At 44.4% G+C, this 24285-nt stretch overlaps 1 protein-coding gene across 1 annotated transcript in view; it reads right to left on the reverse strand.

The window, feature by feature from the left end:
- The window catches only part of NPTN (neuroplastin), a 78762-nt gene that overhangs the window by 53845 nt on the left and 632 nt on the right, over positions 1-24285 (reverse strand). The window lies entirely within an intron of this gene.

The raw sequence follows: 24285 nt of genomic DNA on the forward strand, positions 1-24285 counted from the left end.
GGGGGGGCTGCTTACCTGTCCGGCGTCTTCCACATTCTTCCTCTGCCTCCCAGCTCGGCGATCATGTGACCGCTGGGGGTCAGGTGTCACGGGCGGTCACATGATCGCCGGGCAGAATCTCCTGCATTACATAGCGCTAATTGAGCGCTATGTTACGTGTAAAGGAGAAGGCAGAAAGGGTTAATAACCCTTTCTGCCTTCTCCTCGGGGGTCCTCGATGAGGACCAGTGCAGGAGTGTATCTGCACCCGATGTGTCTGATGATCGGGTGAAGATGCACTCCTGCACTGCAGTGTCGGGCCTGCCCCGACATCGGAACTGTGGAGGGAAATTATGTCGGGGCAGGCCCGACATTGGATTGGAAAGGGTTAAAGAGTTAAATGCAGGCAGAGCGGGAAACCGCTGATAACTCTGAGAAAAGCAGCTGTTTTGTATATGCAAACAGCTGCTTTGTTCTCAGAGATTTCAGCTGGTATCCCGCTGAGCTGATAGCTCTGAGAAACAGCAGGAGCACTGACAGCTGCCTTGATCTCAGAGCTTTTCAGCTGGTATCCTGTTGAGAAGTCCCAGCGGGATACCAGCTGAAAGAATACCATCAGCGCTGACTGCTGAGAAAATCATCATGTGGCGTCGATAAGTCATTGGTGATTTCCAGGTTTCTAGAAATCACCAATGAACGAATAGTGCACGAACAGTACATGATGGCAGCGTGTTTAGATACAACACAAAGATGGCTTTAGAGCGAATTTTGAGCAATAATCATTGTGTTTAAATGGGCCTTAACTTGGGGGGAGAGGGGTAATTATTTTGTAACTGCGCCCCTAGTTCTACTCCCTCTCCAACTTTAAACTGGCAACCTCTGCACTCTTGTGATCCTAAACATGTGCCTGAGTGAACAGACTACCTAATTAAATATTACTGTTTGTGCTTAGATTCCCAAGGAGTTTAGCATCAACTGAGATATAATTAGGAAGCTCATCCACATGGTCAACATAAGTGTTCTGGCGGAGCGTTGTTGTGCATGCCTGCAACATATCTAATACTTATATCCACATTAATTAAGTTTGAGCAATATTTATTTGAACCAGTTTTTCTTTGCCCTTCATTTTTAGTAATTTGTCGCTTTACTGGTCAATATTCACAAACAAAATGAGAAAAATGACACTTTATATAGGTCCCTTAGTATTTATGAATATGCACAGCAATATTCGCTTTGAGAGGGGATTAGCTTGGGATCTCCTTTTCTGTGGATCAGAGGACATATCTTTTCTCCAGAACACAGAGACAGCAGCCTGCTGCAGATCCACACGCGTTGAAAGATCAGCGGGTTTTTCCCCATTGATTTCAATGGGAAACATCAGAACGGACTGCATGCAATATGTTTGACTGTTCCATTGAAAACAATGGGCAATACATTCCGAGGGACACGAAAAAAAAATAGAACATGCAGTGTTTTGTTTTTTTTTACATCCCTCATGTGTATGACTCCATTCAAAAGAATGGAATTCATATTCACGCATGTTTTGTGCATTTCTAGAGGTACAAAACTCACAAGAGATTCATGTGAAAGTAGCTTAAGCCAAAAAGCTCTATTTAGGTCTCATCCACAAAACTGGTCTAGGTGATCTTCCGTAAACTACAGATAGGCAGCAATGTTCTTTTTGAGAGCACACCATTATTATTCAGTGTCCTCCTGATGGTGGACTCATGAGCATTAACCTTAGTTAATGTAAGAACGGCTTTTAGTAGCTTAGAGGTTACCTTGGTTCTTTTGTGACATCACAGACTATTATACGCCTTGCTCTTAGCGTGATCTTTGTTGGTTGACCACTCTTCTGGAGGATAATAATGTCTTGAATTTCCTCCATTTATACACAATCTGACTGTAGATTGGTGGAGTGTAAACTCTTTAGAGATGGTTTTGTAACTCTTTCCAGCCTGATGAGCATCAATAGGAACCCTTTTATGCTGAATGATTCACTCGGATTCTCAATGATCACAGGAATCTGAATGTGTCAATTACACGATTGTTTAGATTAAATGCCTGCATGACCTGAACGACAAACTAGAATTTGCTCAATGTTTGGATCGTGAAGGCATAAGAATCAAACGATGATCGGCCTGTTTAAACAGGCTGGTGTTCATCTATATATGACTGTCTGTTTACTGTGAATGGAGGAGGGGATATCCTCCATTCAAGAAGCGATAATTGCTCCTGTGTAAAAGCATGGGGGTGATTCTCGCTGGGACGGCTGTCGGGTGGTGCTTCTGCGCCCAATAGTTATTTAGTGTAAAAGGTCTCTAAGGCTGGGTCTACACAGGGCTTATTTCCAGCCGAACGTACGCCATGGGCACTCCGCAGCAGGTCAGCCGCAGAAAGCCCGCCTTCAAACTCGGCCCACCTGATGTGGATTTTATCACGTATTCCTGTTCGGAATTTACCTACTTGTCCATTTCCAAATCTCATCCACTTTGCCACTACTGTAAATGCCGCGGACCCTCCGCACGGAAGTTCCATGACAATTCTGCCCTGTGTGACCCTCAGGCATCTCCTTTGTTCATGCCATGATATACTTCTACAAATGTGTTGTGAAAATCAGCTAAGGCCTTATTCACATGAACGTTTTTACACAGCTATTTTGCTGCGATAAAACGTTGGCCGAAAATCGTGACCATGTGAAGCTCTGGATTCCAATGCATTCATTCACATGAGCAATTTTCGGTCACGTGAAAAAAACCGCACCTTTAAAAACGAGAACTCATCAACTGTTTTTGGTCACTGATTTTTCTGGCTGTGTGAGAATAGGTCTTGACCCATCTTTTGCCGAAAAATGCTGGAAGCTCTTGAACTCCTATGAGAGCTGTTAAAAAAAAAAAAAGGAAAGGGGGAGGGAGTTTACCTGCATCCGGCGCTCGGAAAAGAAGACAGCTGCTGCCATTTAGGCCTCATGTCCACGGGGAAAATAAGATCCGCTGCAGATTCTCCATGGAGAATCTGCAGCGGGTCCCTCCTGCCCCACGGACATGAGCGCCGAAAATAAGAATTTAAAAGCATTTACCTATCTGGCGCGGGCGGGGAAGGTCAGCTGTTCCTCACGGCCGGATCTTCATTTTCGGCCGGCGGATGAATTCCTGACGCCGGCGGCACGTCGCCGGCACGTCGTCGACGTGCCGCGCGCATGCGCCGGGCACATCCGCCGAGCCGAAGCAAGGAAGATGCGGCCGTGAGGAAGAGGAGACCTTCCCGGTCCGCTACGGATGGTAAATACTTTAAATTCCTATTTTAGGTCTCCCGCGGATCCGGACGGCTTCCATAGTCTTCAATAGAAGCCCGCGGGAGCCGTCCCCGCGGGAGACCCGCACGAAAATGGAGCATGGTCCAGATTTTTCCATGCTCCATTTTTTTTAAAATCCCTTTTATTGACGATCCGCGGGTATTTATCTACCCGCGGGTGGTCAATGCATCCCTATGGGGTGCGGATCCGCATGCGGGAGATCCGCTGCGGATCTTAAATCATATTTTGCCCGTGGATATGAGCCCTTAAGCTTTTGAATCTATTAGATGTTATTCCGAGGATTTCTGCCGCCTGAAGAATTGCCGCGCTGCTGCATATTTTTCCCGCGATACTCCCGTGTGAATGGACAAGAAAACGCTAATTAAGCTTGGGACTCGATTGAGGCTATTCTTCATTGATGCGATTCAGCGTGAATATTTTCATCCCGTTGATTGAAAATACCCAACTCTAATTTCACTTTCAAATTATCTGCAAATCTTATAAGGTTCACATACTTTTGCTACATGTGATCTTGGATCATTTTCCTCAATAGATAAATGACCAAGTTTAATATTTTTGACTCATTTGTTTGATTTGGTTCTCTTTATCTACTAGAACTTGTGTGAAAATCTGATGTAGTTTTAGGTAAAATATAAGCAGAAATACGGAAAATACTGAAGGATTCACAAACTTTCAAGCACTGCTGTATATATTGTAGTCTCATCAGAAAGGAAATAAAACACTATACAAGGCACTAAATACAAGTCCAGGTCAGGTGACTTAGAGGACTTGATTCTTGTTACTAAGACTCGTCGTCAAAGCCGGGCTCTAAGCGCACAAAAAGTTAATAAAAGATTGTGGATTTCTGGCAGCCAGCTGGACTATGGATAATACCCTGTGTTTCACTTTTCAGCCCTTGAATCAGGGCCAGCTAAACAGTAATGCAGGCACCTTGCCTGCCCTTGAGACAAGTGAAGGGGGTTGGGGGTGTTTTTTATATGTGCTTACGAAGTTTAATCTGAAAATCCGACACAGCATTTGTTATGTTTTCACCTTCTCTCTGTAAATACAGTTTGCCCTCGACGCCTGATGTGTACTGTATGCCAAAAAATAAGCTCCCATTAACCAGATTAATCACCACAGTGAATGACATGAAGCCATACAATGTCCATAGACCAATGCAGAGCAGCTACTATTAGATAGAACTAGCAAAGACCAATGTTTAACCAAAACTGTAGGATCCAACTGGTAAATAGCCTTCGGCATCAAAATGTTGTTGTATCACCGCGTGAGGGGAAACCGCATGCACACAATGTGGAAGATGTGCATGATGTCAGGGCCGTTGTAAACCTTCAATCCCCCAGCATGCTCTACTCTGCTGTGTGACGTCACTCCGGCCTATTATACTAAGTATATAATCTATGATCAAAACCCACCCAAGTAGGACTATCCCGCTTAAGGCTAAAATAACCCACCATGGAAAACTCCACCACAAAATCCACAGGTCAAACATGCAGATTTTGCAGCATGCAAAACATGTACGTTGGACATGCAGAATTTGGTTGTGGAATTTTCAGTGGCAGATTCTTAACCCAAAATGTGAGCTCACACAGGTGAGCGCAATATCGGGTCGTGAAACTTGGCCCGCTATCGTACTTACAAACACGCGTTTTTTGTGGCAATGTGAAGCACAGAAAGCTGAAAAATCACAAATTTGTTGTTGCTTTTCTACACCAGAAAACTAGTGTACAAGCCTTCGGTATTCTTGTATCTTGTCACCACCCGAAGCTAGTTTGACAGGGCTGGGATAAGGAACACCCCCTGTCACACCCCTAGCTTCTGATTGGCTCAAGAGCTGAAGGTCCTGCTACCACTTTGCTTTTCTTATACAAGCAGCTGCCACTCAGCTCCAGCGCTCTCACTGCAGGTACCCATCTGTCTCCCACCTCTCCTGCGCTCTGTCCTCCCCGCTGGCTTTTCCCGGTGCCTACCAGTGACAGTGCTCTGCCGCACTTGCCTACAGCTGTCTGTGGGGGAGGCATGTCAGCGAGTTTCCCGCGCCGCTTTGGTCTCCTCGCACTCACAGTCTTCAGTCTGGGCCCGGCGTCTGTCACTGTCTCTCCCCCCATGCTGCCGGCACAGATTTCTCCCTTACATGTCTTTGGAGAAGGGGTTTCGAGCTTGTCGACCTACTGCCACAGGGAAAGTCGCCTCAGTCTGGTCTGGCCTCTCTGCTGCCGCCCCAGCTCTGCACCTAAACACAGAGGTGGGTGCCGCGTTCTGCGGCATCGGCCAGTGCTGTTGCACTGCCGGATGCGCCAATATAGCCGATGCCGCAGCTTCCATGTCAAACACATTCTGCTGTCTGCTACTGGGCTGCCAGGACCTGCAAACGAGCAAGCTGTTCACCCAATCACAGACAGGGGGCATCACCCCCTGTCAAACTTGACTTCACCAGGAATTCCTGGTGGCATCAAGATACACCAATACCGAAGCCTTCTTAAATGTTCCTCATAGTTCTTATGGTAAAGAAGTCTTGTTTGCTCTTGGCCCTTTTTTTTCTCCTCGCTCTGGAACAAGCACCCCCTTGTATCTCGAGGGGATTTTACATGGAACAGTTTTTGCCATATTTTGTATGGGACATTTATTCACTTGTACAAGTTACTCATGCTCACCATTTAATCTATTGGGAGGATTAAACGTTCCCTTGTTTCCCCCAAAATAGGACAGGGTCTTATATACATTTTTGCTCCAAAAGGTTATACACTTTTACATGCGTAGCTGCCTAGCCACTATTTAAATTGACTTTTTTTATTAACTGTAACTGGGGTTTATTTTGGGAGTAGGGTTTATATTTCAAGCATCCTGAAAAATCATGCTAGGGCTTATTTTTAGGGTTTGGTCTTATTTTCTGGGAAGCCTTCCCTTATTACTAAAGTTCTCCATGTCCCTGCTGACTTACGTTTTGCTCCTTTGTACCTTTTCTTTTCCCTAGACATCCCATCTATAAATGGGTGCCCAGAACTGAACTGTATACCACAGCCGAGCGCTCCGTTCTGGGTATGGAGAATAGAGCTGGACAGCTGCGTTCTTCATACCCTACCTGTTATCAGGGAGCGGGATACAGCTAAAACAATAGTATCAGCTGTATCCCGCTGTGAATCCCTGATAAGGCTCATCGCTGTCTTTCAGCATGCTGAAAGACAACGAAGAGCGATGGCATAACGAAAACTGCACGATGTGTGTGAAGTTCCACACAACGATTATCCCTCAAGAGACGGCTTTTGAGCGAATTTTGAGCAATAATTGTTGTGTCTAAATGGGCCTTTACGGTTAGAGTTTACCCATTCAAGTCTGATTAGTATATATTCAGGAATTACTGTGTAAGGAATTCCCTTCTGTAAAATGAAAGCATCTTTGTATTTAGTTTTTTTTGCTAAACCGCCAAGAAAATAAAGATTAAAAGCTGAAACTGAGAAAAGACTGGGAAAAAAAATTGAGATTTTAATTTTCAGGCCAGCTATATCTATCTATCTCCTATCTATCGCTTTTTAGTGACCTCTGACAACCTGCCCCTTTCTGTCTGTATACACGCAGCAGTTCATCACTGGAATTTTCTAAAAATATCAAAGTTATTTTAAGTTAAACCAATTATAGGAGAAATTAGTTTGCCACAGAACAGAAGACCTACTACCGGCAGACAAGTATACTACTACAAAAAATTATTAGAATATCATTTGCAACCTTTTGTGAACTGAGGGCCACACTGTCATATTTAACGTAAAAGGAGTTGTCCAAGTTAAGGAAACTCCCGTCGCTGCGTCCGTCTCCATGCCTTTAAATAACAAATCAGCAGTTACTCATCTCTCACCACTCTCCGTCTGCTGCCGGCTTAGATTTGTGATATCACTTTTCAGGCTGCCAACAAGCTGCAGCAGCCAATGAGAACACTCAGCGATCATGGCTGAGCTCTGTCATTGGCTGCTACAGCAGGTTTACGGAATGATACAGCGGAGACCAGAGACAGTGGTGGGGGACAGGCGGGGAGCGGAGAGCAGTGACAGCTGATTTTTTATTTTAACGCATGGGAGACCCTGTGACAGGAGTTTCCATAACTCGGAAAATCACTTCCAAATGAAATTATTACCAGACGAGACATTAATGGCATATCAAAAGCACATTCCAGAAATGTCTGGAAATGGAACCTGAACCCATTGGGAAAATGGAGATGCTGCCCCCCACCCCCACACGCAATCAGCACCTCAGAGAGGAGGAGGCCATGCACTGTCGTAATTGGCCATCATTTTACGACGGACATAAACTACAATGGAAAGTGCTGCATGTACAAATGGCTACCTCTAACTCAAACGTTTTATACACCTTTAGGGAATGCCACACAAGGGTCAGGAAACATTGGTTGGGCTTAGCTACTTGTAGTCAACACAGGGCACCTGCCACCAGCTTCTGGGTGGGAGGGCACCAGGCAGAGGTAGGCTGGGGCAAATGCTCCCTTAGGATAATCTTCCTCCTTGGCAGTGCTTCATGGAGCTACATGAATCAAACCCATTGTGGCTTTGTCTCCTCCCCTCCGATATTCCAAGGTGCTGCACAATTCAGGTACTGTACCTACATACTGAGCTTGGTTCTGGTATGGATATGTTGCTATCTTGCCACTTTCTGCCCAAGCTGAATACAGGCAGACTACATATCAGTGCAGTATATATTTTTCCCTTTATGATAGGGAAGGGGGGGGGGGGGCAAAAAATTCCACACAGGGTCTCATCTAACCTAAGCCACACACTGTCAGGGAACATCATTCTCATGATATGCTATAAACCTAGAGACATGTGAACAGCAACACACAGACAAGCATTTCTGTGTCGACATGGAATGACATCACAGGCCACATGTGGCTCCCAGGTTGGAGATTGTGTACCCTTAGTCTAGATTATTAGAATTTAAAATACAAAAAACACTGGAAGCAATTCTGCGTCCTAATGGCGAGGCAATTTTTTAACATTTTTTTAGCATTGTGTTCTAAAAGCCATAACATTTTTAATTACTTTGTAGAGTCAGTCAAAGCAAGGCTTGTTTATTGTGCGACGAGTAGTATTTTTTATGGTACGTATAATGTGCTTTTCAGCTTGCCCCTCTCCAAAAAAAGTATTACATAACTAACTTTTCTGCCAACTCAGCTGGGTTTCCGCTGGTATTTTGAGGTACATGTGGCTTAGAATGGTCTTTTTCATTCATTTGCCGCCCAATAAAAAACAATTAAAAAGTCTTTTTTTTAAGCTGTTCACTGTGTGAGATAACAGATCTAATATTTTTTGGTGTCATTATGAAAGCTGCGTTACCTGACGTGTTTCCTTACATAAAATAAGTGGGTCTTGCGTAGGAAAATGTGTTTGTTGTTTTTTTCGATTCGGGCGAGTTCACACAATGAAACTGCTGTGGAATCTCAGCTGTGGAATGCAGCGATGTACAGCACAATGTAAGTGAAGGGTGTTTAACAAACCCCATTTACCTACAGCAGGAGACAGTCAGGATGATAGGAAATCCACAACGTGCTCAACCTCTTGTGGAAATGCTGCAGATTTTCATAGCAAAATTCACTCTTTGCAATACAATGACTGAATTTCTCTGGGAAAATCCACACATTTTTTCGTCCTTCAAGGCAGCTTGAACATATGATTCAATTACTAATATACTAGTATGTTCTTGACAGCTCTCCTAGTAAGTTATGCTCACATTACAGATTTTGAGGTGGATTTGGCACAGAAACTGCATCCCACTGATTTCCAATCTGTGTTATGGAAAAGGAAAAAAAAATGTGACGCATCACGTAACACGGAACAGTGTCGGAAATTCTGCACGCAGATTTTGGCCATAGACGGGCTAGAACTGGATTTGTGTCTTGGTTTTACAGACTCAGCACAGAAAAATCTGACATGCATTCTGCCATGTGAATCTTCTATTGGATCCTACTTACAGGGTCTAATAGGTTGATTTGCATGGCAGACGCAGAGGCCTTATAGCCTTCAGTTGCAATGGCAACCAAATGGCACCCAGCTATCATATCGCTGGATGCCAATGAGTGACTCGAAGCTCCACTGGTCAAGATAATAGAAACTGAGGAAAGAAAAAACAAGAAAAACTGCTGTATGGTGTAACCTTCCAATTTAGAAAGCAGGAGACGAGAAGATAAGTCCAATTTTTCTATTGTGTAACTCATCAGTAAAACACATTTCAAGGCAGCAATTTTGGAACAAGTACTGTGGGGTGGGAATGGATATTTTCTGTGTCCATCTCCACCCTACAGTACTTGTTCCAGCATTCCTGAAGAAGAGGCCTTTTTCCTCAAGACAAGTTGCTTTTATCTTTTCACCTTCTGCTTTCTTATTTGGAAAGTTACACCATACAGCAGTTATTTCTCAGATTTCTATTTTGCGTCTCTGAACATCTAGTACTAGTAGGGCATCCGTCTGGTTGGGCAGCACCTCCACATTGTTTCCACCACCTTTTTCCTCCACCATGGCTTCACAATAGCCTTTAGACAATACATCATGGTTGTTCCACCCGCTCTTTGCCTTTCTGCACCAGTCCCCCTGTCAACAGTTTACATACCACAATTGCTACTGACTGTGGCACGTAATGGGTTGAATAGTCTAGTCTGCTCCTTAGATGAGCCCTGGCTCGTCCTGGACAGGACCTCCGTGCCTCCCTTATACTAGGTCACCGTGTTTTTACAGCAGCCTAACTTGAGGCCCATAGAGATCACCATTAAAACACGTATAGCTGGTAACTAAGGAGATGAAGTATTCCTAACTTTTGAGAAGGCTTTTAAGAATAAGCTGTCAGGTGTGCACATGCGGAATAGCATCATTTATGGCCATTCTAGGCTTTGCCGCCTTGTATACGGCATTTTTCACCAGTTTTCCCCTCTACAGGCTCACTTTCCAATGCCAGTTTAACTTATTACAGCTGCATTTTTGCGACTGTAACACGAACATGTATCCCAGTCCGACCACAGGGTTTTCTGACTCCAACTTGGAGCATCACTGATCTCTATGATATTCTGAGTTTGATCAGTAAACTCCACAGTCAGGCAGGAACACACATCCGTAATACGGAAAAGAAATGCAGTTGTAATACGTTAACTAGAAACTGGCTTAATGGACCATTTGTACAACGATTATCACTCAAAATGTGTTCAAACGAATTAATGAGTGATAATCGTGCAGTGTAAATGCAAAAAAACCCCAAAAACGCTCACTATTCGTTCACAAGTCGTTATCGCTGACTTTCAGTCAGCTTAAAAACTAATTGCTGGATCGCGGGCTTCTTGTTCGGTGTAAATGCTTCCCGCTCAGCGCTTCTCGTAGAAGCCTGCGATCTAGTGGTGAAGGCCGTCAGTGTGAGCACTCCGCACAAGCGCTGACAACCTTAGCAGTGACATCAGCTCTTGTGCAATTGTTTAGCCGACTGTCGTCCCGTGTAAAAGAGCCATTAGGCAATTCTCACACAGCTGTATCTGCTTCAGTATTTGTACACCAAAACGCAGAATGGAACCTACAGCGGGGAAAAAAAAACATAATAGAAAGATTTGCACCTTCTCCATGTTTTCACGTACAAATGCAAAAACACTGACATGTAAAACAAGCCTTATTCTGAGTTTTCTCTGAACTGATGGGTGAACACTACCAACTTTGATGTTTCCCCATACACCGCACACAGAGGGGAGATTCTGCTTTCTTATCACTGTCTCTCATATATATAGAAGCAGCACAGAGAACATTATATAGTAGTACTGCTGGGAAAAATACTTAGTAAAAGTTGTGTCTTTGTGAGTCTTCCTGCCTGTCTCCCTCCACCCTCCACTTTCCTTCATAGACTTCATAAACCACATGAGAAAGGAGTAAGCAAAGACCCACCTAAATTTCCTGTACTTCATTTCCCATCTCTACAGTTAGTGACGGATTTCATATTACAGCAGGTAGTGGACAGCTAGTTAAAAAGAAGAGTGGTCCACACTTTAGAGTGTTTTTCAGCACAAAAACAGAATTTTAGCTAAATAAAGCTAGTTATACTTTTGTTATTCATCACACAGGCCATCACATTAGCACAAGTCTTTGGAAAATCTTATAACCAGTTAAAGCTTGTTTGACACTCTTGTGCCTTTTTAACACTTCACTGCATTTTTAGTTTTTTTTTAAGCAGTGCAATGCATTTGTTTTCTGATATGGTTTTAAAATTTGATCTGTTCTGCATTTGTCATATTCTGAGAGAGAAGCCTTTGCAAAAATGTCAGGAAAAAAAATGCAAAGTCGACATCCTGTTACTATTACAAAAGTGAAAACAAGAGCCAAAAAATGCCGTTTTGTTGTGCATTTAACATTTCCTTATTGATTTCCGGCTCACATCTGATCAGTTTTTTTTTTGACAACCTGCAAAAGCTTCAAAACTAGAAAAATGCCACTAAAAACATGGAGTTTTCCCCAAAAATGCTTTGTGTGAAAGTGCTCTTAAAAGGGCACCAGGTGGCGACCGAAATAGTTACAAACATGACCGAGATTTAGCACACTGCACGGAGAGTTTTCAATCCAATCACAATTTACGACTAGCCACTAGACTGTAATTTGAGAAGATAGTGTATCTAGCAAACTTGCCCCGTGAGGCACGTTTGCTAGAATCCTCACCCGCGCACATTGCCACGATTTGGAGAATCGGTGCTATTGGGCTTCTACAAGTATGAAATATGAGCCATACTGAGCGCAGCCCCTGTGTGCAATTACTTAGTGAAGAGGTAGGGCAGGTTGCTTGGTTCCTGTGACTATTGTCACTGCAGATGGATGGGCATCTGGCTCCTCAACCACTATAAATGAATATATTCTTAGGGCTTGTTCATATTAGCGTTGTGGGTTCTGCCATCCTGATCCTTAGGGCTCGGTCACACAAGTGTATATCGACCGCCGCTTTTACGACCGGACAATATATATGCTACCAACTGATGCATTGGATTCCCATGCATTAGTTCATATGGGCGTATTGCCGCGGCATAAAAGACGCAGGTAAAATAGTCCTGGAACCATCTTTCTGGCCGGAATACATCAGCCGCTGCATATACTCCTATGGGAGCCAATGACAGCGGGCAGAGAAGGGAGGGAGTTTAGCAGAATGACTGCTAAACTCCCTCCCTTTTCTCTCCTCCGGTATTATTATATCTTGAAGCCACCAGGAAGTCCTGGTGGAGACAAGAGTGACAGCTGGCTGACGCCCCCTAAACCTGATTGGGTGCGGAAGTCCTGGTGGAGACAAGAGTGACAGCTGGCTGACGCCCCCTAAACCTGATTGGGTGCAGAGATGGCTCCCCTGCAGGTCCTGGCAGGCCACTATAACTTTATTCTCATCTCCTGCCTCCTGTCCCGGCTCCCGGCACTGATAGAAGCTCCTGGCTGCTGCCTCCCGTCCCGGCTCCTGGCCCCTCTCTAAGGCTGCCCGCTGCTGCTCATTATTCCCTGGCGGCTGTACCGTACCACCTCCGGTCTCGATGCTGCTGCTTCTTGACCAGCTGTTTGGCGCTGCTGCTTGTGATGCCTGCTGGCAGTCATGTATACTTCGGCAGTCCCGGCTTCTCTCCAGGGCTCCCCCACTGCTGCTCCAAATTCCCCGGCGGCTGTAGTGTTCCACCTCAGGTCCTTCTACCTCCCCCGCTGTCAGCGGTCTGAAGGCAGCACAGACAGGCGTCGGTCGGCACATGTCACCACTGGTAGCGTTCGTGCGCCTGGTGATGCAGTGCGGGAGAAGGCACCCGAGAGAGCCGCCAGTCCCCACATGTGAGTGCTGCTGAGCGCCAGTGGGCCGCGCACACTGCTGACACCCCCAGTATTGGGGCAAGACAGTATTGGGAGGGTCAGCGGGATGTATGGCTATTATTTGGGGTGCGCATGGTGCTCAGACCTGCAGCATTGTGATGGACGGTATTGGGAACGCCGGAGGGGTGTATGGCAATTATTGTATGTTGATGCGCAGCTTCTAGGACCTAATCTGGAGCTAAGGGTGTGACAGGGGCATTTCTGCATGGAAGACCTGTCACACCCCTAGCCTCCGGTGGTGTCAAGATACAATACCCTCTCCGCCTTTGCGGACTGTTTGCAGTGGGAGGGACGGGGCAGAGCTAGTTGCTAAGCTCCCACCCCGTCCCGCCTCCTCCCCTTGCCGAGAGCCAGCGAAGGGGAGGGAAGGGGGAGACAGTTTAGCAGAGCTAAACTGTCTTCCCTCGCCCAATGGCATTGCGGGCTTGGCGTATATGCGCCAGACTCAGGACGTCTGAACTGGCGCACAAACGTTAGATCTGTGTGCCCGTTCATGCGTTTTTACGCCACTGGTAGGCGAATGTAAAAACGTTGACATCCAGGTGAAAGAGCCCTTATGAGAACTGAATCCACTGGCCAGATGAATTGGCCTAATCACATAACTGATAAGTGCCAGATGTACCCCATCGACTATAATGCGGTCCTTTTGGTTTCCATCATCTCACAGGACAAAATAATGTTGCATGCAGCGCTATTTTGTCCTTCAGTTTAACAAACTTCACAGATGGAGGATTAAACAGAACCTCCAACGCCGATGTGAACAAAGCCTTGTGTGGTTTTAATTTGGAGTTTGCATGCTGTTAGATTATTATTAATAGTTTATTGTCCCAGGTTAGGGCTTGTCATTGTGCTCAAGGAAGCATTCCCGTTTCTCTGTTCGCATTTCCGTGTCTCTGGTTCGTTTAAGGAGCAGAGAAATAGAAATAAAAACGTTTCAGTTTTGTTCCCCATTGATTTTAACTGGTTGTCATTAAAAACAAATATTTTCTTTTAATTCCGTTACCTTCCCATTTTTCAAACGGAGCAAATAGCGAAGCCAACTGTGCCATTTGTTCCATCTTTCAAATGGAATGGAATTAAATAAAACATTTTGACTTCAATGGGTTTTCATTAAAAACATAAAAACAAATATCTTTGTTTAATTCCATTTTTCATGCAGAAAAAAAATACCAGTCAGCCGTGCAATTGAGCAGAAGTATTTTTAGTTTTTATTGAAAACCCACTGAAATCAATTGGTAACAAAATGGAAATATTAAGGCCTCCTTCACACAGGCGACACCGCATCGCTGCGAGAAAAATTGTACGATATTGCTGCGATTTTCTCGCAGCAATACCGCGACTTTGTAGCACTACAAAGTCGCATGTGATGCTACAAAAATCACACGACTTTGTAACATCTGCTACTGTCAAAGTTGCATCGCATGCAAACCGCATTTTCGTGCGATGCAATGCAACAGAGAGGAAGGCTCCATAGAGAAACATGGGCTACAAAACCTCACGTGTTGCGGGCATATCGCCGGACCTGCGAGGTTTGTGTGTCGTTTTGTAGTATGCTACAAAACATCTCGTGTGAAGGAACCCATAGGAAACCATGGGCTTCTCATACATGTGATTCGTAGCATCGTAGCAATGCTACAAAGTCGCGCAACTTTGTCGCCCGTGTGAAGGAGGCTTAAAGTCTGCCACAAATTTAGAGGTGGATTCCACCATCTGAACATACCCTAAGGGTTCTTAACACAGCTCAATCTGAAACGTGTAATAAGCGTTAAGCAACCAAATTAGTGCTTGTTCATCTGGCCCTCACATTGTGTCTCATATGTCCTCCATCAGCCTAGCACATTTATTTGTCCTCCATACTGTTTAATCATTCACAAGGGGAGATATGCTGCCGACAACGATGATTTTTGGTGCTGCATGAAAGATGTAATTACCTGATAAACGAGCATTTATTTATTCATCCGGTGATTGGTGACACTTTCACATAGCCCAATGATCAGTCAAACTAATGTTTTTGCCCAATCGTTGGACAGTGTAAAAGGCTCTCTAGTGTAGGAGGACCTGACAGCTGCCAGGAATCGGGGAGGAGACCCGCCAGAGCTGACAGCGCTTCTTAGGTGATGTATGTGGTTTTTTGATGCAGCTAGGGCTTATGTTAATGCTTTAGGATTTCCTACTGTAAACGTTGCATCGCACCGCATGAGAACCGCGTTTTCGTTCGATGCAACACATAGGAAGGCTCCATATGGAAAGATGGGCTACGAAAAACTAAAACAAAAAAATCGCGTCTGTATAGAGCATGCCACGATTTTCTAGTCTCGCAAAGTTGCATGCTACAAAACATCACTCGTGTGGAAGAAGCCATAGGGAAGCATGGGCTCTACATACATGTGAATTGTAGCACTGTCGCACTGCGTGGGGGTGGGGGGAGGAAATCGCCCGTGTGGAAGTGGCCTTAGGTGTGTGAATTTCTTATGGACACTAAACTAAAGATCATACAATGTATATGTCCTCAATATGGCAATGTGCATGAGGCCCAAGGCAAGATATAGTTACGAAAGATGGGTGCGGCAAAAACCAGTAGTAGCAGCGTCTACTTTTGTCCAGCCCTGTAAGGCAGCCTTCTTTAACAAGTGAAAACTGGTAGATTGGACTTTGCACTGTAATGATGCCATCGGTGTGGAATGTGACTGGAAATCAAGATGCATTTGCACAGCCGATTTCAGCAGTCAGAGCGCTCGCCCCACCTCTAAATTCTTAGCACTATCAGAGCAGCCTTTCTCCTGGTGGCCTCTCACTAGCGCCAAGCTGCTGGTCAGGTGAAGAGGAAGTGGTGTCATGACAAGTTGCTGCTGCACTTCCGAGAGACCGCCAGGTGAAGGAAGCGTTGACCGCGCAAAGACTGTTTTGGCTATGCAAATGATGTGGCTATGCAAATTTGCTGTGGAACTTCCGCAGCATTTCCGCCTCGTGCGAACATACTGTAAGGGTGGTTTTCAAACAGGCTTTTGAAGAATTTTTCATGCAGTTTTCTGAGCCAAAGCAAAAAGTGTACCCAGAAGGAAGGACGTATAAGACCTTCCTCCGTCTCCCACATTTTTTGAATCCCCGTCTGGTTTAGGCTATTCTCAGACAGGCGGTTTTATGGGCATTTAAAACGCCCGCTAAAAACACTTTACTGAGCCTCTATTGATTTCAGCGAGGCATCTCAGACGTGTTTCTAATGCCGCGCTAAACGAATGCTGCCTGTTCTATTTCAGCAGTGTTTAACTCACCACATCACCCACTGCAATGATGAGGTACGGTAAAAATGTGTAAAACGCTGCGTTTTTACAAATGCCTGTGGAGACTGGCCTTAGGCTTAAGAAAGAAAAGCCTGCAGCTTGAAAAAAAGAAAAGTGAGAAAGCCTCTATATGAGCGCCGTAGCTTTAAGCATCCTGTACAGAAGTTATATTAGCGCTCTAACTAGAACAAGGATTATACAAGCAGAGCACCAGTACATCTTATCATTACCACCTTATTCTGCTATTTTAGCTACTAAATAATAATACTATACTGTGACCCAAATTTAAAAAAATAATAATCTACAGTGTATTTCAATACTCTTGTTGCAGTTAATGATTCTAATCTGAAAATTCACCAAGACATGCAGATAGCAGTGGGAAAGATTAATTATGCTGCTATTTATATCCGCTGTTCATTAAATGAGACTCCCTTTCACTAGCTTCAACCTTGGATGTATCACTTGCATTGAACCTTGAGTCAGTCTTCCATCACGGATCTAAGATTTCACCTACCAGAAACACCTTTGTGAATTTCCTACTTGTGAAGCTACATTCACACAAGCGAGCGCAATATCGGCCTAATATCACGCTTGCCAAAGTGCAATTTGCTTGGCGATGCTATGCATTTTTAATTAAAAAAAAAAAAGAAATCACATTACATTGCTTCTGTGAAATTGGGATCTTCACGTGCGTGAAAGGACTACAAGCGTTTCTCATAGACTTCAATGGGAAAATAAAATCAAATCGCATTGCACTTGCTTTTTTTCCAGGTTCCCATAGAAAACAACAGGTGATTAATCCCGCGGCAGGAACTCCCAAAATTGGAACATGCTGCAATCCTTTTCCTTGCAGCATGTTCCGAGGAAGAAAAAAAAAAAAAACATTTGTGCAACTTTTGTGCACATCACATTGCAAAAAAGCTTGTGCGAGTTTCTCGTTCCTGTGAATAAGCCCTTAGAAGGGTTCAATGACATGATGATCACAAACTGCGCCCCTGCTAAGACCTCTAGTGATTAGCTGTAATATGCGAGGAAACCTAGCAAGAGTTCAAGTTCCCTACAGCACCACAACAGGTTGGGTACGTTCACACGTCACTGATTTGTTGCGGATTTTTAGAAGATTTCATGCCTTAAATTTTATTCAATTATAAGGATGAAATCTTCGACCGATCTACACTAAAATCTGCAGCAAAGCAGTGATGTGTGAACACACCTTAAATAGGTTTTCCAGCATTACACCATTTATTGCTGATCTTTCTTCAGGATGAGCTGTTTGCGAGGCCACAGCTCACCAGAAGCAGCACAATACGCCCACTGTGCAGTTGGTTGGAATGGTACTGCAGTCTTCAATGGGAGAGAGCCGCAGTACCATTCCAGGCCACTGCACACTGGATGGTTCTGGGCTTCTTCCAGTGCGCTGCAGCTCCTTCACAATCCGGGGTCCTAGTATTGGAACTCCTGCTGACCTACTATTAATGACCTATCTTAAGGCGAGGTCATCAATAATCTAATACTGAAAAACCCCTTTAGAGGAAATCTGTCAGTAACTCTAAGCACCATAAACTAAGTTGGGCCAGGCTCACACGAGCAGGTCGAATTCTACGTGCAGATAACCGCAGTGGAAGACTTGCAAATGATCGCAGAAGTGAATTGCGTTTGGTTGCGTATGTGTTCTTTTTTTTGCGTGGATGTACTGCATACGACAGTGTATTGTTCATATGGAAGAAAGATCGCAAGCCGGGAATGACATGAGAAAGTTGCCCAAACCCCTGGTAATGCCCTTCTACCACTCAGGCAATATTCTCTTGTGCCGTCGTGGTGACAGCAGTTCCGAGAGCCTTTAGAACGGGATACTGCTCTCTAGGCTTCCCTGGTTTTATACTATTTATGGAGGCAGTATAGGGACTTATTATTTTTATAGCGCCAACTTATTCCGCAGCACTTTCAGATAATTTATTTTATTACCCCCCAGCAAGCTGGGTACTTTGCCGACCTCGGAAGGATGGAAGGCTGAGTCAACCTTGAGCCAGCTACCTGAACCACTTTGAAATACAAACAGCCCTATTCTGGTGGAGGAAGAGGCCAGAAGACTAAAGGTCCATTTACACGTAACGATTATCACTCAAAATTCGTTCAAACGACCGAAAATGAGCGATAACCGTTACATGTAATTGCAGGCATCAGGCACTTTTCATTTGAATGATAATTTTAAGGTGAACTAAAATCCATCTTTCGGCTAGTGAGATAAAGTACCTCTCAATGGACAGCACGCCATTATCTCTACGGGAGTCGGCAGATAACAAAGAACAATGCAGCTGTGTGCACAGCTGGGAGTGTAAATAATCACACACTGGGCTCTGCAAACAGCTCTTGGAGGCCCTTTTACATGTAAATGAAGATGATTAACTGTTGGCCATTAAAACTTTTTATGCAAATTGATCGCAAAATCATTCAATCAATTGATAAATTTTATCTTTGCGTGTAAATGGGCCTTAAGCTGAGGTTGCAGACAGCAGTCTGGATGGGTGTGATGCTCCCCAGACTGTCCTTCATTGCCTGCCCACAAATACCTTCTTTATATCATCTGGTCTCCTAGCAACGTGTGAGCAAATCTGTGTCCATACGCAATGTTAATTACGCATGCACTGCGGATCGACCGCATCTATAGAGATCAATGGAGTCTATATGCATAGAATCCGCTGTAAAATAGAACATCCTGCTATTTTTCTTCCGCTCGTGAATCCGCAATTCCTACAAGTGTGAACGAAACGTCGCAAGTCAATGTCTTTCAATGCCTGCATATTACCGCGTATCATAAGCGCGGACGGTGATCGCGGAATCTGCAATTCAAATCCACTCGTGTGAGACCGGCCTTATGGTGCTTATAGTTTAGGTGATAGGGAGTCTGAGGAGCTGTGTCTCACACTTGCCTGTTCCCGCTTTGTCCCCCAGCAATGCCAGCATGAGCCAGCAGCCTGACTGTTCTCACCTCCCATAGAGATGAATTGGAGATGTGCATGCAGAAATAGTCAAGCTGCTGGTGCACGTTGCCTTTACTGGGACAGGCAAGTGTGAGACACAGCTCCTCAGATGCCCTGTCACCTAAACTGTAAGCACCATAACTTAGTTTATGGTACTTTTAGTGGGTGACAGGTTTCCTTGAAGCATCATACAATGCCCATTCAAATCAATGGGTTGCCTATATAATGAAGGACAGGTTCGCTTCACAAAAGCAAAAGACCTCCCTTATAGCTCTCTCTCCACTGATCAAGTGATGTGGCCTCCTCCCAGTTCATAGTAAGTCAGATATCTCTAATAGGGTATATAAAAGGTTTTCTAAACTAGACAACCCTGTTATATTCAGACAGCTGTATACGAGTTTTGTCCATATTCCTTGGTCACAAAATAAATAAAAACACCCGTGTTCTGTACGATTTTAATGGATGCCATTGACTACACGCCCTACTTTTAAGGTTCATTTACACGTAACTATTATTGCTCAAAATTCGTTAACACAATGGCTTTTCAGCGATAATCGTGTGTAAATGCTACGATCGTGCACTTTTCGTCTGAACGATGATTTTTAGGTGAGCTTAAAAACCATTGATGGGACTGCGCGCTAATTACAGAGCTCAGACCTGCACGCAAATGAAGTTGGTAAAGTACTAATGGGCATTAGTGCCCATTAGTACATTATGTAAAACGATCACTAATCTTTCAATTGTTTGAAAGATTATTTTTGCGTGTATATGGGACTTTCCCCATGAAAACAGACAACAGAATGTAACTTTTTTCAAACATAACATTGTTCCAGGTAAAGAAAGGTTATCTGCATAATATATCTTAAGGCCCGTTTACACGCAAAGATAATCTTTCAAATGATTGAAAGTTTTATCGATCGTTTTGCATTAGGTACTAGTAGACACTAATGCCCATTAGTACTTTATCAGATTCATTTGCGTGCAAATGAGCCTCCAGGAGCTGTTGCAGAACTCAACAGGAAGTCTGAGCTGTGCAATTAGCCCCATTGTTCAGCCACGGGCTGCTAAGAGAAGACAATGTAATCTCTAGCTCCCGTCGGGATAACAGCCTGTTGTCTGTTTTCTCGCAGGGGCTACAGAAAGAATACAATGTAATCTTCTGCTCCCGTGGAGAGCACAGCGTGCGGTCTGAACTATGGTTTAGAAGCTCACCTAAAAATCATCATTCAGACGAAAAGTGCACGATTGTAGCATTTACACGCAACGATTATCGCTCATATGCCATTGTTTTAATGAATTTTGAGTGAATCGTTGCGTGTTAATGGGCCTTTAATTGGCTATAATGGATCAGTGCGCTGTCCATCAAATACATGGGCCAAAAATAGGCCCATCTGAATTGGGCTATAACGAGGTTTTCCACTATAAAATGTAATCCTCACCTCTCTTCAGCCCCTGAGCGGCTATGGCAACAATCTCGCATGTACATCACGCAGAAGTCTGGTGGTAGCTGCAGCCAGAGGCCACAGCATCACCGTCCCGATTTCCTGGCATCATGGCACCCAAAATGTAAGCACTGATGCCAGGAGAACCATCAGTGACACTGCGGACTGATTGGCTGCAGCTGTCACCTGACTTCTGCCAAACGTACATACTGGGATCGTCACTGGAGCCACTCAGCTGGTTCCTGGGACCTGAAAGGAGGTGAGGATTACCTCGTTATGTTATGCCATGCTGTTAAAAGAAATTTATAGTGGGAAAACCCCTTTAAAAGTATTGACATTTCTGCTCTTGAACAGGTATTGTGGGAGGTTATATGTGTTAAAGGGAACCCATCAGCGCTTTTTTTCACACATTAATCCACCTACATCATTTAAAGGCTGAGGATGTGTTTTTTTAAGTTATTTTGTTATCCATCCTACGCCAAGCATACCTGCAAACCTGAAGATTTATTTTTCCAGCACCGCATGCAAATATCGGGCAATTGGTCTGGTGGGCTGGCTGGACTATTTGGAACCCTGCATCACTTCCCCAACACCGCCCCTCCCTCCGCCAGTAATGTGGAGACAGACCGTCCAAATCTTACACATGCACCAAGCCTGGTACATGCGCAGTACATCTGTCCCTGTTGTGGGCAGACATCCCTTCTAACTGCGCATGCAGCAGTCTCAGAGGTCACGGCACACACATGCGACTTGGACTGTGGCTGCAGAGAGAGGGGCAGTGATGCAGGATTCAGGCCCCGGCGACTAGTTCAGCCCACCCACTGGAGCGATTGCAGATATTTACATGTGGTGCCAGAAGAATAATAAGTCTTCAGATTGCAGATATGCTTGGCACAGGGTGGATAACAAAATAACTTTTGAAAAACACGTCATCATCAGTATTTAAACGGTGTGGGCAGATTAATGTGCGAAAAAGTGCAGCCAAGTTCTCTTTAATACACAGGCACCCTGTGAAGTTTCAAGCGGTCAGTCACCAGGTATAGCCTCACTAGAATATCAGCCAATACTGGTGACAGGGGTTTCCCCATGTTAGGAAGTGATCACTTGCTGACCCATGGATGTCTTTCTGCAAAAGCCCCACTGATAAATGGCACTTTGGAATTTTCTTTTTACAAAACTATACCCATCCAGATGCAGAGCAGGGAACTACAACGCCACTGAATTAAGTGAGGCTGGATTAGGGTCCTATTACCTGGGCAGATCATCTGCCTACTATAGCAAGTGTCAACCAACAATAAGCATGTCATTTGGTGCTCGTTAATATTTACGCAGACAGATCTGCAGCGTGGGGAAGAAAGGTTGTTAAAGGGAACCTATAATCTTGAACATACTGTCCAAACGGCAGGCAGTACATTATGGAGCAGGAGGCGCTGAGCAGACTGATAAAGTCTTGTGCGAAAAACTTCAGTAGAACTTGCAATTTATTCATTTATATTTCTACACGTTCTGAGCTTAGAGGTCCAGTGGCGGTCCTATCAGTGACTCTATACACAGTAATATAGGCTGCTGTCAATCACTGATAGGACCGCCCACTGGACCTCTAAGCTCAGAATGAGCTAAATACAAGTTATACTGAGTCTTCTCCCACAAAACCATGGACTGCATTTTCAATGTGACAGATTCCCTTAAATATCATCATTAGTCCCTGTAGAGCTATTGTTGGTCGGCTGCACATCTTCCCGTTTACACAGCTGGGTATTCTGCCAATTACGGAGCATTTTTATGCGCTCATAAAAGATGCAGTCAGCTGATGAATGAGCGTTGGCTAATTGTGGGCATATTTACACACAGCTCAATAATCGGGCAAATGAGTGTTCATTTGTGCAATCATCAGACCATAAATATGACCGCAATATGGGGCACATATGAACAGTGCCTGGACCAGATTATAGTCAATGAGTTCTGTTTGACACAGCTTGGTTCCGTTATAAATAAATAAATAAATCATGCTATTTGTATAGCGCCAACTTATTCTGCAGCGCTTTCAGGTAATTTTTATTTATTACCCCCCACCAAGCTGGGTACTCATTTTACCGACCTCGGAAGGATGGAAGGCTGAGTTAACCTTGAGCCAGCTACCTGAACCAAGTGGGGATTGAACTTGCAACCTTCAGGTCGTGAGGGAGAGCTTAGGACTGCATTTCTGCTGCATCATCAACACACTGCACAGTTATGAGAAGGATCCGGCCATCCAGGGAATTCCATTTTCCTACTCCCATAACAAAGCAGGGAAAAGAAATCTCTAGTGCAGATGTGAGTTTAGCCTTAGGGCTCATTCATACAGCCGGGATTTAACTGCATATTGCTCCGGCGTAGTATGTGGTGAATGGAGTCAATGAAAAAAACCCATTGATTTTCATTGATCCATTCACATTAGTGTGTAGAAACGTGCGTAAAAAAGATCGCAGCATGCTCTATTTCGCCGAGTATCACGCATGAACAGACCTATTGTTCTCTACAAGTACCGTATGCAACGTTGTCCATACGCAATACATTGCATAAGCAACACCGCTATATCATGGAGCGGGATATTAAAAAGAAAAAAAGAAACAAGTCACACTGCGTATGACAGCGAGTGTGAGATACACTGTCATGCTCAGCACATTATTGCTGGCTCACCGCTGGCTCCCAGGACGGTAAAACCCTGCCTTACCCTTAGATAGGAAACCATGTAAAAGCATGTTTACACAATAGCAATAATTGTTGCAATCTGTTCTGCATACATATAAAGATACAGTGTTGCTTATGTGATATTTTGACTACATTTGTCACTACAACTAAAGGCACACAGAAATGTAACAATTCCTCCAAACACGGGTTGTTCAGCACGGTTAGAAAAAGGTCTGCGTGTAAAGAAAACGCGACTTTACATATAGCTAATCTTTATACAATGCGATCGCTTTTGCGATGCTCGTAGCATGCAAATATCCGTCATCTTAAGTAGTTTGCAGAAACCTACAGGGATAAGTCGTCTTACAAACTGGTCCAACCTGTAAACGTGAGGCCACCTAGCTGAAAACAAGTCAGATGAAACATTGTATCAGTTCTTTTAAAAACGAATTCTATACGGGCTCCAAACCTGATGGAAAAACCCCGCTGACCTGTTTACCCACGGGTGCAACGCAGCTTAATAAATAATGCCTGCGGAGCATCAGGTTTGTCAACACATTAATATTTGATCTTTGCTTCTTGTGATCCTCACAACACCCAGGAAGGCAGAGCCCAAAGATCATTTTACCACCCCGTACTTGCCGGAAACCACCTGTGAAGCGGGGTATACTGCATTCCCATTAGTGACATCACTGGTATACGGACAGTATATAGCAGGCGGTGAGGGTCCCACCTATAGATGTACTGCTGTGTAATGTAACA

Source organism: Eleutherodactylus coqui, chromosome 2, assembly GCF_035609145.1.
Source record: "Eleutherodactylus coqui strain aEleCoq1 chromosome 2, aEleCoq1.hap1, whole genome shotgun sequence".
NCBI classification, from domain to species: domain Eukaryota; kingdom Metazoa; phylum Chordata; class Amphibia; order Anura; family Eleutherodactylidae; genus Eleutherodactylus; species Eleutherodactylus coqui.